This window comes from Stegodyphus dumicola, chromosome 2 (genome assembly GCF_044657685.1).
Source record: "Stegodyphus dumicola isolate Sdum_Otavi_A_Nest chromosome 2, ASM4465768v1".
Lineage (NCBI taxonomy): Eukaryota > Metazoa > Arthropoda > Arachnida > Araneae > Eresidae > Stegodyphus > Stegodyphus dumicola.
The window spans coordinates 160,552,491-160,566,416 of NC_140769.1; the positions used below are offsets into that span (position 1 = coordinate 160,552,491).

A 13,926-nucleotide genomic window follows, 5' to 3' on the forward strand; every position below is an offset into this window, starting at 1 on the left:
TGGCTTTTCTAATCATCATAACGACGGGGTAGATTTTGTATATCTTAAAAAGAGTCATACTCATCCATTGTGTTGATTTTAAAGGCTCTAGGCCTGCCAAACGAATGATCTGCACTGCAAAGAAATGTCTTGATGTCACAATTACGTCTCTAGTTTTCCTTCTTCGTGCTTAGAACACGAAATATAGATGAGATACATCAAAACAATACTTTTTATTCTGCTGTGTATTAGAGTAAATTAATGAGATTCGGATTATTTTCGCCTCATGAACTGTCTCAGACTTACTTTGCGTATTACATGATCATATTTGAAAAGGTCATACTAAATTTAGGCGAGCGACTGAAATTTTTTATTATTTTCCTTCATTTTTGGAGACTAGTATATATTAAGATATTAGCGTGTGGTAAGATTTTAATCTCAAGTGAAATTGATTTTCAGGAATTATATGTTATTAAATGATGTGATCGAGTCACTTTAAGACGAAATTTAAAAGATTTACTAATGGTAGAGAAGACAAAAATAAGGCTTACAATTAATAGAAGAAGAAGTTCTTAACTTGATTTTTGTAAACAACATTTTGCGCGTTTAATATCCTAAAATATTAAAGAAGTTTTGATTAAGTTACAGGTCTTCACACATCGCTATTTAGATCAAAAACCAGTGGTAGTTTAATACCATACTTTTCATCTTTTCATCCATTTTTCTAGGCCTTTAAATTGAAAAATTGAAAATAAAGTGCTCTGGGTGGTTTTTTATTGGGGGGGGGACGGGGGTTATAAATTTAAGCTTGTTCTAAGAAAATGTACTAAAAAAATTATAGATGATATTATGAGTCTGTTTTTCAAAACTGGCCGTGAAATGGAATTTTCTTGATTCTGATCAGGTACAATGCTTAAAATAATCTTTTGCTGTTCTGTATGCATAAATACATATTACATTTTTTATATTGCAGAATTTTGCAATGGCAAAGATAAGCGTGTGGCATTAATTCTTATACTGCTGGAGCAGAAAGAAAATATCAAAGTTGATTTGTCTGCAGAGTTCGAATGCAAAACTCTATCTAATTAGGTTGTAGAGACATTAGGATTTTTTGAAAGGAGTCTTGAAAAATGAGCAATGCCCTCGCTGGGATTCGAACCACGGAACTCTCGAAATACGGGCCGAGCGTGCTGACCACTACACCACGAAGGCAGGAGAAATACCTTATAAAGTTATGAAATTTTAAGGGTTTTAATTATAAATAACGACTGCGTATATATTTTTGATATATATAGTAATATATAAATATGTATAACATTCTTCTCGTCTAGATATGGTTCAGAAGCGTGGCTGTATTAAAAACGCTTTTGCCTGCTTGGGCAAAGATCAAAGAATTTTGAGCTTTTTAAATATTGTGTGAAGTTTGTTTTATTATATTAATTTACTTTTGTTTCAGTTTTGATTTAAATGTTTTTGAAACACATATATTTTGATTTAAATGTTTTTGAAACACATATATTATTATTTTGTGCTTTTGTGTTCATAAATTTGCCACTATAGAAGGATATTAATTCTGCTTAAATTATCTCTTCTTTGATTATTTAAATTATTTCGCAACATTTTGCGGGACATTATTAATAATAATCATTAATTATTAACTCATTTTTCAAAATGATCTGTAAAATACATATATACATGTCTTAGACTAGAAAACATAGGTACTTCCCTGTTAAAGCGGCCACCACGCTTAGTACAAGAAATTGGTAAAACTTTTAATTGCTCAATCTGTAACGTGCAAATTGCAGATGTCGCCAAAGGCCTATGTGCTGGGTGCTTTAACGTGGAAGTACCAACTATGCATTTCAGATTGAAAAAAAAAAAAAAAAAAAAAAAAAAAAAAAAACTACTTAAATTTTTTCTCAATCTACTAAATTTTCCTTCAAGGAAATCGTTTTTGGCCATTCAGGTATATTTATGTCCGTTCTAGCTACGAACAAAACATAAAGTGGAAATTCTTTTAAGATTTATGTACCCAGACAGAAAATGTAATTAAGTAAATGTTGAGAAATACAATTTAGAATATAAATACACATAATACTTACACAGCCACAGATGCTCCTCGTCTGCCCCCTTTAGGACGACAAAGTGCGTGACGGATGACAGTAGACAGCAAAATTCCTACACAAAAGATACTTTTTTTACCATAAAATATTTACATATAACCTTTTTATTTAAAATAATTATGTGCATATTCTCATCTTTATGTTTACACATTTTTTCCTTTTTATCATTATTTCATTGAGTGCCAAGAGAGTAAGACCACTCAGTACTAATAGTTTGAGGGGGGTTGCCCATATGTAGCGCGATATATGCCCATATGTTTTCTGGTTTCGCTCATACGGAATGTAAAAAAAGGATTTGGAGGTGCTTTTTTTTTACTATAATATTTTTATGACGATGTTTTAAAACTGAGATATTTTTAACCTCCTTCTTTTCGGACGATGATGTTTTATATACAATGTTTTATTGCTACGTTATTTCCTCCTTGGTTTCTTTTCTCCTATGACGTTTTTTATCAAGATGTTTTTGCCTTGCATTTGTCAGCGTCGTTTTCGTCTGTGATAACCGCTAGCCCGTTCGCTTTGGTTTGAATGCGGATCGAATTAACTACATTCCGCGGTATTAACCACTCAGCTAGTAATCCTAGGAAAAACGAAAACAAGGAAAAAAAAAAAAAAAAAAAAAAAAAAAAAACCTTTGCACTTTTAAGAACATCGTGGTACAAAATGAAGAGGTGAAAAATCTTCGAAGTTTTAAAACATCGTCGTATAGAATATCGTGGCAAAACATAAAGCATCTACAAATCATCGCATATACTCTTGCTGATTATAAAAGCTTTCAGCGGCAAGAAGAATTAAATTATATTATTATCTCTAAATTTCGTATATTAAGAAGGAAACTTGAGCATTCAGAATCTGGATATTAGTCAACATTAATGCAATAGGTATAGCAGTTCATAGAATTTTAAACTTATGTTGTTAACTATTAAAAGTCATTATTTAATCAACTCCTTTTAGAAAAACGCATTCTTAGTTATTCATGAAAGAATACAGTTAGAAAGAGGAAAATACATAAGTTTAATATTTCATTATGCAATAAGTAGCATGAATGTTTAAATAATAATAATTATCCAAATTTTGAACGAACGTCCCTTTTTTTTTTTTCAGTAAAAATTTATTAGTTAATACAAAAATATGAAATATGGAGATAAAAATATTTATTATTTCTTCTTTTGCGTATAAATCATTATGCGAGGATTCACTTAATATGTTTTCTGTCATGAAACACATGTCTGCGATGTTACCATCCTGCGATGATTTGTAGGTGCTTTATTTTTTACCGTGATATTTTGTGCGAAGGTGTTTTATGCCAAGAGTCCACTTAATAGAATTTTCCGTGGTCCCAGCTAGTAATTAATAATAATAGACATGAAAAACTGCGAATAGTGCTTTGATATCGCTTAGTTTGGTAATAAGTAACAAATTTTAAAAAGAAAACTGATTAAGTTTTAAAGGTAAACTAAGCGTCTTACTTTTGCCGAATGGCAACACACTGATGCTTGGAACATAAAAAGTACTATATTTTGTACATCAGCAATACCTTCCTTTTAAATCGCTCAGTTTTGGGATTAAATTTAAACGATAAATATCTTTCGCTTTCGAATATGAATTGAACAAACGTCGAGAACTTGACGGAATCGCTGAGCTTTTTGATAAAGCGAGAAACCTTTCAGATCATGTTAAAGCAGTATCCTGCTTTATCAAAAGCAAATTAGGTACTTTTCCATTTTTCAGGTGCAGGCGATAAAGTCGCCAAAAATGGTACAACCGATGCCAAACGGAATATCCTCCTTAGTAACCTTTTACGCATCACTTTCAAAACAAGACGCAGCCATTTCTTATCAGATTGATTGTTTCTTTCAATACTGGCATACAATTACATAAAATTTTTACCAGATAGTTCAGTTTTATGCCCTAAGACTATTCGTGGTAATTAAGTCAATTAGGATGCAATCACACCGCGCACCCAAAGGCAAAAATATAGAAAAGGCAAAGTCATGCTTAAATTCATCAGTTCTAATGAGAATGCACAAGCGAAGTAAAGCACTGCGGTTTTACACAATTTCTGAGTAAGCTATTCGTATGAATTGAAATAATACTTGCATTTAAATTTGTATTACATATTAAGATTTAACTTGAAATTAATGTAGATAATTACTGAGAGAATTAGATTTTTGTAGCGTAGTTAACGTGAACTGAGATCACTCTGGGTCACGTGATATGAACCGGTGAATCAGGATGTTGAACCATGAGAGTATAGTACATTCTTAAATTAATGTCTTTTTACAAATTTATTGTCTTTTTACAAAATTTTAAACGTTATTAAAACGCTTATGCCTTTAAAGTAAAAAAATTCTTAGAACTAACATTTGTTAACATTTTTTATGTGTATACTGTGTGTTGTCGCCAATAAAGTCTACTTGGCGAGATTTTCGCTGATGAAACGGAAAAGTCCAGCAAATTATAGTACAATGATCGCGATACTCAAATTACAGTAGTGTAATTACAGACTATAAAGAAAAATTATCAAATTTGTATTCCTGCCTCATCAAGTAACGCAATACATAAATCCTCTCAAATCTTTCGAGAAAATTTTTTGGGGAAAAATATGCGTATTATTCTTTTATGGATTGTTTACAACAATTTAGAAGCTAATGTTAACTACTGTTTTATTTCTGAATGTGTAATGTTAGCTGTATTTGTCTTGAATGACATAAAAGAAAAATTTAACACCCTTTTTATGTGTTCCCAAAAAGTTCAACATTTACGCATGCATTTTAAATTTTATTAGTGTTTAAGAGTTTATACTTTTCAGTTTATTGAAGGAGAAATATTTGAAAATTTTGAAAACAAACATTTGCACATATTCATAGTGCTTAAGTTTCCTTTGACCATTAAAACTACACACTTTTCAAACGCAAATAATTTTGCTAATATTTAACGTCTACTGTGTTATATTTATCTCAGATTTTTATATTACGGTACCATTTCAGAAGCTCGAAAACAATTTAAATAACTGTAAAGCTTTATTCACAGCTCTTGTTGGAGTGAACAGTTTCTTCCATGCATCTCAATACCTTTAATCCTCTTTCGGAACGGAATATTCAATCCGATGTAACACTTTTAATATACATGATAATGGAAAGATGATGTTTCCTATACGCATTAACACAACTGAAGTCTTGCATTAAAAAAAATCTGAAAAGTAACAGATTTTAAATTACGTCCAAACGGAAGGTTTTTTTTTTTTTTTTTTTTTTTTTTTTTTTTTTTAACGTTTTGTGTGTTACCTTTGTTTATTAAATAACATGTTCTACATACTCAAACTATAAAATTCAGTTCAACAGCAATATCGCAAATTAATTTTAAAATGAGCATATCTTAAGAATTTCCGATACAGAGTCTCGCGCGCTGGAGATAAATTTTTTTATTCGTGCAGTGTTGCTATTGCTCGCTTTGAAATCGTTTAGTTTTTTTAATTAAAACTTCGTTGAAGTGTTACAAAATCTGAAATCGATGATAAAACAAATTTCAAATTCAAATTAAGGCTTCCACATGCCCTTATTCTATGGAAGATTACGTTATTATTTCATTGCACGTTTAATCTTAATGCTTTTAAGAGATAAATTTATAATAATTAATCTCTAAACGTGGTAAAAAAATCTAATTTTTTAAGCATTTAAGTTTTTACCTTAATTAAGGCATTTGCAGTCATACGATTAAAAAATGCTTTTCGGAAAATTTTATTAATTCTAAAGTTAATAAAAGTCATACAAATTGTTATTAATCCTTTATTCTTTCTTTCCAGACGTTAAAAACAAATCAGAGTTGATGGAAATATTTAAATCGTAATTATTTGGCCCAATAACTGTTTTTATTACTGTTTTTTCATTTATTTAAATCAGTTTCTGAATGAAGATTTTAACAGTTGTTATACTTTACTTTAGTAAAGGTTTCCGAAAGACATTTGCTATTTGTCTTTGATCTAACGAAAATTGTTGTTATTATACTTTTTATTTTAATCATTCAAAAATTGACATTTGGACTTGAATAATTTTCATTGTTTTTCTTAACAACAATAAAAATATATAGGTATTCTCAGAATGTTGCTTCGTGGATATTAAAAAAGTAGCTAACAGTAGTTTTATTAAAATGTAAAAATATTCGAATGCAGCTCAAAATAGTATTTATTGCATTATGTTACTTTTTTTCATTTAGTAAAAGTAAAATAACCCTAATTAGTAAAATTTCTCTCTCTCTTTTTTTCCAAGTATTCTTGAAGCAGTTTTAGTTTCTTCTTCTCCCACCACCCCAAAAAGCGCAAAAATATAGCAATAATGTTTCTGAATATTTTTACATCTTTACAATCCATTAAAATTATTAACATGTGCTTCATATTATAAACGATAAGTAGAATACAAAATCTCTAACAAAGCAATAAAAATTATATCCTTCAAAATTCAAAAAAAAAAAAAAAAATCAATATTTTTCATTTTTTTTTTAAATCAGAACCGCACATATCATGACTAAATTTAAGTGGTTTTTTACATATGCTTTACGAACGTAATTAAATAAATTTTTAATTCTCTCAAAAACATTTTCATTCGCAATAGCGCACCCTGATGATTACAGAAGTAAGAGGGAAATTTCAATCGCCCCTCCTTATGCTCATCTTCTAGTGGTTCAGTCCATCTTGAGAATGGGGGTTCCGAAAGTTAGTTGCTACAGATATTAACTAATGTCAACATATGCATCATGTACTTTTTGTGCATGGGAGTAAAATATAAGGGAACGAGAAAAAAATTGGACCACTTACCTGTGAAAGCAAAAACATCCGGATTCATGAGTCTCAGCATTTCTGAGATGATTTTGCTCCTCCTCCTCCTCCTCCATCCAAAGATCTGATGACGTAATAACGTGCTTACGTCATATCGGTTCGGGACAATGGCAATACTAAACTGCGGAATCAGCCATGTTTGATCTTCGATTGACTAAACATGTTCAACTTCTAAAGGCAAACAATATTAAATTGCATACAGCTGCCTTGTAAACAATAATTGTTTACTTTTGGAAGTTTTTTATGAGAGAGAAAAGACTGAACGCTTCTACTCGCTATTAAAATAAAGTTTTTAATTAAAAGAAACTATTTAAAAAATCTGCAAGCTTTCGGATTTTACATATAACGCCCAAACGAGCATTTTTTTAACGTTTTGTGCGTTACCTTTATTTACTGAATATCATGTTCTTCGCACTTAAACCATAAAATTCAATTCAAGAGCAATATCCCAAAATACTTGTGATTTTAAAATGAGCAGTCTTTAGAATTTTCGATACAGAATCTCACGCGCTGGAGATAATTTTTTTTCCCGTACAGACTGTGTGTCGGAAATTCTAAAGATATGCTCATTTGAAAATTAATTTGCGATATTGCTATTGAATTGAATTTTATAGTTTGAGTAAGCAGATATTTAATAAATGATATTTAATAAATAAAGGTAACACACAAAACGTCAAAAAAAAGCCCCTTTGGACGTAATTTAAAAATCTGAAATCTTTCAGATTTTTCTTTTTTTTTTACTAGCTCTTTTCATTTTAAAGAGAACTATGATTTCAACCATGATTCTTCTGAGAGACTTTCGACCTCAAGTATTAATCTTAGTGATATAAATATTGAATGGGTAGCTTTAAAACAAATGTTTTTGAATGAAAAATAAGCAATCGCAAAAGAGGAAAAGAAAATCCCAAAGAAGTAATGCTTAAAAGTGTTAAAAGCTGAATTATAGTTGAACAGGTTACATGCATTACATTATTTTTGACGAAATAAGGACCAAAAACATTTTAGAAACCGGTTATATTTAAAATTAAATCTGGTCTTTTTTGGGTTATCCAATGCATTCCCTCTTAAAAGATGTAAATAAAGTAGTATTTATTACTTGTAAATATTTTTTAGTTTAATATAAGATTTCATATAAACTAAAGTAGAGTGGTATATCGGTATACGTCATTAATGAGATACATTCCAATGACCTCATTGATCACGTGACTTATGTATACCTTTTGTAAACAAACAACGCAGGTGACCTCAGAGATCACGTGACTTATGTACAGCTAATGCAAACAAGCAAGTCATTCTTCCTCTCCTTCTCTTGCGGAATGTATCTCATTCGTTACAGATCCATGGACGATCAAACAAATAAACCAAAAATAATTAATCCTTTCTTGTAAAAAAATTCTTATTGTTATTTTATCATAACATTGTTTTGCACTGAAATACTGTTACGGTTTCTGTATTTATTTAACGATTTTTAGTAAAATTTGTAATTAAAATTGTTTTTTATATCCGTGCAATGCAGCGCAAGACTTATATGAATAGAAAGCTACGCCGGAAAAAATTAAAATACAGGAGCACTATATTTCATTTGAGTTTCATATTTGATTTGTGTTTAGTATTTGATAGTATTTGAATTGTTTTAAGTTACTTATTGCAGTTATTGCTTATGTTTTTTGTTATTGTAATGTAATCTTTGTTATTGTATTGACGCCTTAGTTGTAATTTTGGCTTCCTGTCCAGGAATAGTACTGCCCAGGACGTGCAGTCCTTGGGAGGGGGCAGTGTTACGGTTTTTGTATTGATTTAGTAATTTTTAGTAGAATTTGTAATTAAAATTGTTTTATATTCCCGTGCAATGCAGCACGAGACTTATATGAAGAGAAAGCTACGACGGAAAAATTAAAATACAGGAGCACATGCATTTAACATTTTAATAAATAAATATCTCGTAATTGTATTCTTTTGCTATCCAGAAAAATCGAGAAAATACCAGAATGTTCTCGTGGACGATTAAAAAGCTTATAAAAGCTGGATTAAAACATCTCAGTTCAGTTGCTTACAAAGTTGTTTACTTAGCGCTGTTATTAATTGTAGCGAATTCGCGGTGAGATCAGATTAGCTTTCTCTGTTTCTTTCTTTTTTCTTTTTTTTTTTTTTTTAATTGAGTTCTATTTAACGTTTTAGTTTAAATGTTTAAAATATAACTACTGTGAGCAGAGCCGGGACAAGGGTGAGGCACTTTCCTCAGGTAAATCACTTGAAGGTGCGCTAAATTGACCATACGAATTCGAAAATTACTTTAATTATATTTTTATATTCTCAGTTATTATTAGCGGGGAAACTTTCGAAAACTTAAATTAGTAAAACAATAGGAAGAATTGCAAGAAAATCTGGAAATTAATGCAATGTACATTTCGATCTTGTTTTTTATTTTTCAAAAAAGAACTATTTAACATTTTCATTTTAAACTTAATAATCGGTTATATTATTTTTCGGAATTTATAAAGCTACTATTAAAAAATACATTAAAAATTATGGTATAATTATGCTATTAGAATTGTGATATTTTGATTTAATACATTTACTGTTTAATGCAAATATAGCTATTTTGATATGTATATATATATTATAATTACAAACCAATTCTTTTCAAAAAACAAAACAGAAACATGTTTAGTTATTTTCGCGAATTAAGCTGCAGAAACATTATCGCACATTAAGCTGCAGAAAAAAAATTGAAGGGAGTTCTTAATTTCGTTTTGTATGTTCTAAATAGGTTTTTCAACTACATCTTAATTCATTGGATTTTCTGCTTAAAAGTTAAAATTTAAATTAAAAATTTTTTTCATTGAAGTATTTTGTTTTTTCATTTTTATTTTTCATTTTCGTTTTTAATTCTTTTAAAGGGATAGAATTCTATTTATTTAAGATTATTCTAATGTTTCTAATGTCGTGTACCAAACAAAAATTTTGACGTCCGAACAAGATGTATACCAAGTTGGACGTATTTCAAATCGGACGTATACTGAGGTACAACTGCATATTAAAAGTGATGCAGAAACATGAAAGAGAAATGTCAACTATATGTTTTCTGTTTATTAATGAAACCGATTGAAAAGTGAAAAAGTCTGCTGTGAATTCCTACCCGAATTTTAATGTCTACTGATATAATAAGCTGAAACTAAGAACTTGGATTATTATTTTATTTTCTTCAAATTTGACAAGTTTCTTTTCTCTAATAACAAAATAACTGAACTTGCAATCCAAATTGTCAGACTTGTAAGAACCACTTGTCTATCTTCTAAGTGACAACTGTACGCGTGGTAAATACTCGTACGTGTAGGAACTACACAGGAGAAGAGTTAAAAATAGCCTTTATTAAACTCGTTAAAATTCACAATGCGTCGACTTGACGCTAACACAGTACGCCTCACTCGGGCGGCAACTCAAATCACAAGAACTACACTAAAAATTTGAAGATATTAACAAGTAGTAGAAATTACCTTTACAGGACTCAGAAATCTCCTGTTACTTAAAACCGCGTCGAAAAACAAGTAGCAGCAAAGTAATAGCTGTTATGCCACGTAAACCAGCAATAAATGCAGAAATAGAAGCTCACGCTACAGGGGTGACGGCGATTGCTCAAAACTCTTTCACGTTCCTTCTAGAACTCGGTACTTAAACTTTTTCTCATCAAAGTAGAATTTGCATTACTTCACGCGCACTGCCAAATTTAAATATCCTGGCATTGACAGTTAGGGGAATGAAGGAAAGAAAATAAACTTAAATAGGTTATTTAAAATAAATATAAATCCCTGCAGACTTACTTTTATCTTGCTTCAGTTTTTTTTCCAATAACATTTTTAATATACAGAACAGCATACTTCATTTTTCCAATATTAAAACTGGAAATTTCAGGAACGCTTTACAATTTATTCCATCTTTTCCTTCTTAGAGAATAAAAATAGCTGCAGTTCTATAATAAATAAATAAATAAATAAATAATAAAAAACCCATAATTTTTTATAGCATGTGCAGTTAAAGACATCAAGTCCCAAAAGTAATAGTCGTGCTTTAAAATACATGGTATAATAAATAACTGTATTTTTATCTTTTGTAATGGACTTAGGTATATTATTCTTTTTTTTCTCTTCGATTTGATGTGGCATATTAATTACTGAAGCAACTGCCCTCAGTTACCTAATCAATATTTTTAACCCATTTAGAAGAAGGCGACTTTTTGATCCAAATTTTATCGTCATTTTTAAATGCTGACAAAATTTTGCAAATTCTTAGGACATAACGAAAGAATATAAATGTTATTTATAAAAACAATTGTAAGAAACTTGTGTGAAAGAACTCGTTTTACTTCACGTTTTCGAAAGCAAGTTAATGACACGACCGCTATTCTAAGTTTTGCAGTATTTTTAAAGTAATAGGAACTGGTTTTTAGGTGGAAACCGTTTCTTCAGATCTAAGCTGTACCAAGCGTGAAATTTCTGGGCTACAAGGTGGGGGCCTTATTTAGACTAATTGGCCTATTTTAACGCAAGTTCTCTTTATCACAAGAAATATGTGTTCAACAAATAGAAATAAAAAAATTCTGAAAAACGTTCAGATTTTACATTACGCCCAAAGGGGCGTTTTTTTTTTAACGTTTTGTATGTTACCTTTATTGATTAAATATCATTTTCTTCGCACTTAAACCACATAAAATTCAATTCAACAGTAATATCACAATATATTTCAGAACAGCATATCTTTAGAATTTCCGATACACAGTCTCGCGCGCTGGAGATAAAAATGTATTTTTTCCGCACAGTGTTGTCATTACTCGCTTTGAAATCGTTGAGTTTTTAATGAAACCTTCGTTAAAGTTTTACGAAATATGAAATAGACAATAACACGAATTCGAAATTCAAAATTCGCGCTTCCAGGTGCCCATGTTCGGGCGGAGAATTACGTAATTCAAAATTTGATGGGTCTATGTACCGTCGTTTTTTCACAATGCGAAAACATACATACATTCATGCAAATTCTTCATTATTTAATTTCTTTAAATATAATACAGGCCGACAATATTTAGTGGCAACATCTTGAAAAGTGATTCAGACTTTTAGAGTGATATAACGCAAAATGCCATTTCGAGACTAATAGCCTTTTTGGACTAACGCTCCTTTGAGCTAAAAATTACGTTTATTCTGAAGCTAGTTAACTATTTTTGAGAAAAAATAAAAGGTTTTGGGAGATATTTATACAGAATGTTATATTGAAAAGTTATTTTTCAATTATGGGTAAGATAAATCTCAGAGGATTTTCCTATTCTATAAACTGCTACAGTGTCTCGCAAAAGTGTTTCGCACACTTTAAGAATTTGCAGAAAAAGCGCTGTAACTCGGAAATGAATTCGAATATAAAGCCCAATATTTTCTCATATCCATCTCCATGTGATTTTGTATAAAACCAAACTTTTTAATTTCTAATATTGATTTACTTTTATTATCTAAAATTGAAAATGTAAGGATAAAATAGGTGTGTAGATAAAATGAAGACTAAGAATAATAAAAGGAAGAATAAGATAAGAATGTATAGACAAAAAGTGATCGTACATCGAAACATTTTCGTAAAATGTCATAAATAAAATTCTACCACCTTTTTTTTTTACTATTTTTTTGCATTTTGGTAACGTTTAAAAATTTTTTGGCTTTATTTTTTGCTTGCTTACTTCGTTATATTTAATTTAATGTTTATGACTATCTCGTAGTCGTAAGGAAGCAACGAACACCAATAGCAAATTGATCATTTTTTATCATAAGGAGGAAAATTCGATTCGGGATATCGCTAAATTAATAAATTTATCCCATTCTACGATGTAGTATGTTATAAAATGCTCTAAAGAAGAAAATCGTCTTCAAAATAAAGTAAGAAGGAATTGTCTGCCAAAGAGGATTAAACATGACTCAACGTGATCAGAGATTTATAGTTATAAAATCTGTGAAAAATCCATGTTTAAGTGTTGTAAAGATTTCTACAGAGTTTATTGAACAATTTTCTACTCCAGTTTCGCTTAAAAGTGTTCGACGAGTGCTTAGATCAGCTGAGCTACATGGGCGCTCTTCTCGAAGAAATGTTTTGGAAGAGCAAAATATAGAAAGCTTAGGCTTTTCTTCTCAAACTTAAAGGTAAATAAGCCCAAAACATATCGGAATCATGTCTTATTTGCAGATGAAAGCAAATTTAACATTTTTGGTTCCTATAGGCGTTTAATTGTATGAAAAAAAGTCAAATGAGGAGCATGGCTGTGGAGGTATTCTAGCGTGAGGGAGCATCAGGATTTAATAATTTATTATTTATTGATGGCACAACGAACCATGTTCTTTATTTAAATATTTTAAAAGATAATTTAAAATTATCCACCCAAAATTTGGGTGTTGGAAGCAACTTTATGTTTTATCAGGCTTTAACGAACGGCAATCAACGTTTGCCTTTTGGGTGACTATAATTCTCCACAAGTTCTGAAAACACCACCTCAGTAACCAAGAACAAAAACAGCAATGATGGAAGAATGTAGGAACATTAATGCAGATATAGACCCCCCCCCCAAAAAAAGAGCTGTTTAATTTTATGCCCAGATGTTTGAAAGCTATCATAAATACTCCACTATATACTACAAAATACTAGCTAACAGAAATACTATAATATTTACTAATATATTCAGATTACTTTAAAGGGTAAGAAGACTTTGGAGAGGAAACTTTTCAGTTATGTTTTTTATTATACATTTCCCCCCCCCAAAAAAAAAGTTTGACTATGCTCATAAAATAATTAATGTGGCTAGAGAAAAAAAAATTCATTCGAAAATATTAACTTTTATTAATGAATAAAGAAATATTTCACTAAAACTCGTAAGCGTACGAACATTTATGTGAGCCACTGTATCTGCTTAAACAATTTTATAGAACGGAATTCGAAATTTAATTCAAATACCACTATTCA

General features: G+C 30.2%; 1 long non-coding RNA gene across 3 annotated transcripts in view; it reads right to left on the reverse strand.

Moving 5' to 3' along the window:
* Nucleotides 1–7,022, reverse strand: part of LOC118189657 (uncharacterized) — a 39,200-nt gene extending 32,178 nt beyond the window's left edge. For 2 of the 3 annotated variants that reach the window (XR_015039635.1, XR_015039634.1), the window contains exons 1-2: nucleotides 6,916–7,022; nucleotides 2,082–2,157 (exon numbers count right to left, since the gene is read on the reverse strand). This is a non-coding gene — a long non-coding RNA (uncharacterized LOC118189657). The remainder of the gene's footprint in view (nucleotides 1–2,081; nucleotides 2,158–6,915) is intronic. The other variant, XR_015039636.1, reaches the window with a different exon arrangement.
* Between the last annotated feature and the right edge of the window lie 6,904 nt (nucleotides 7,023–13,926).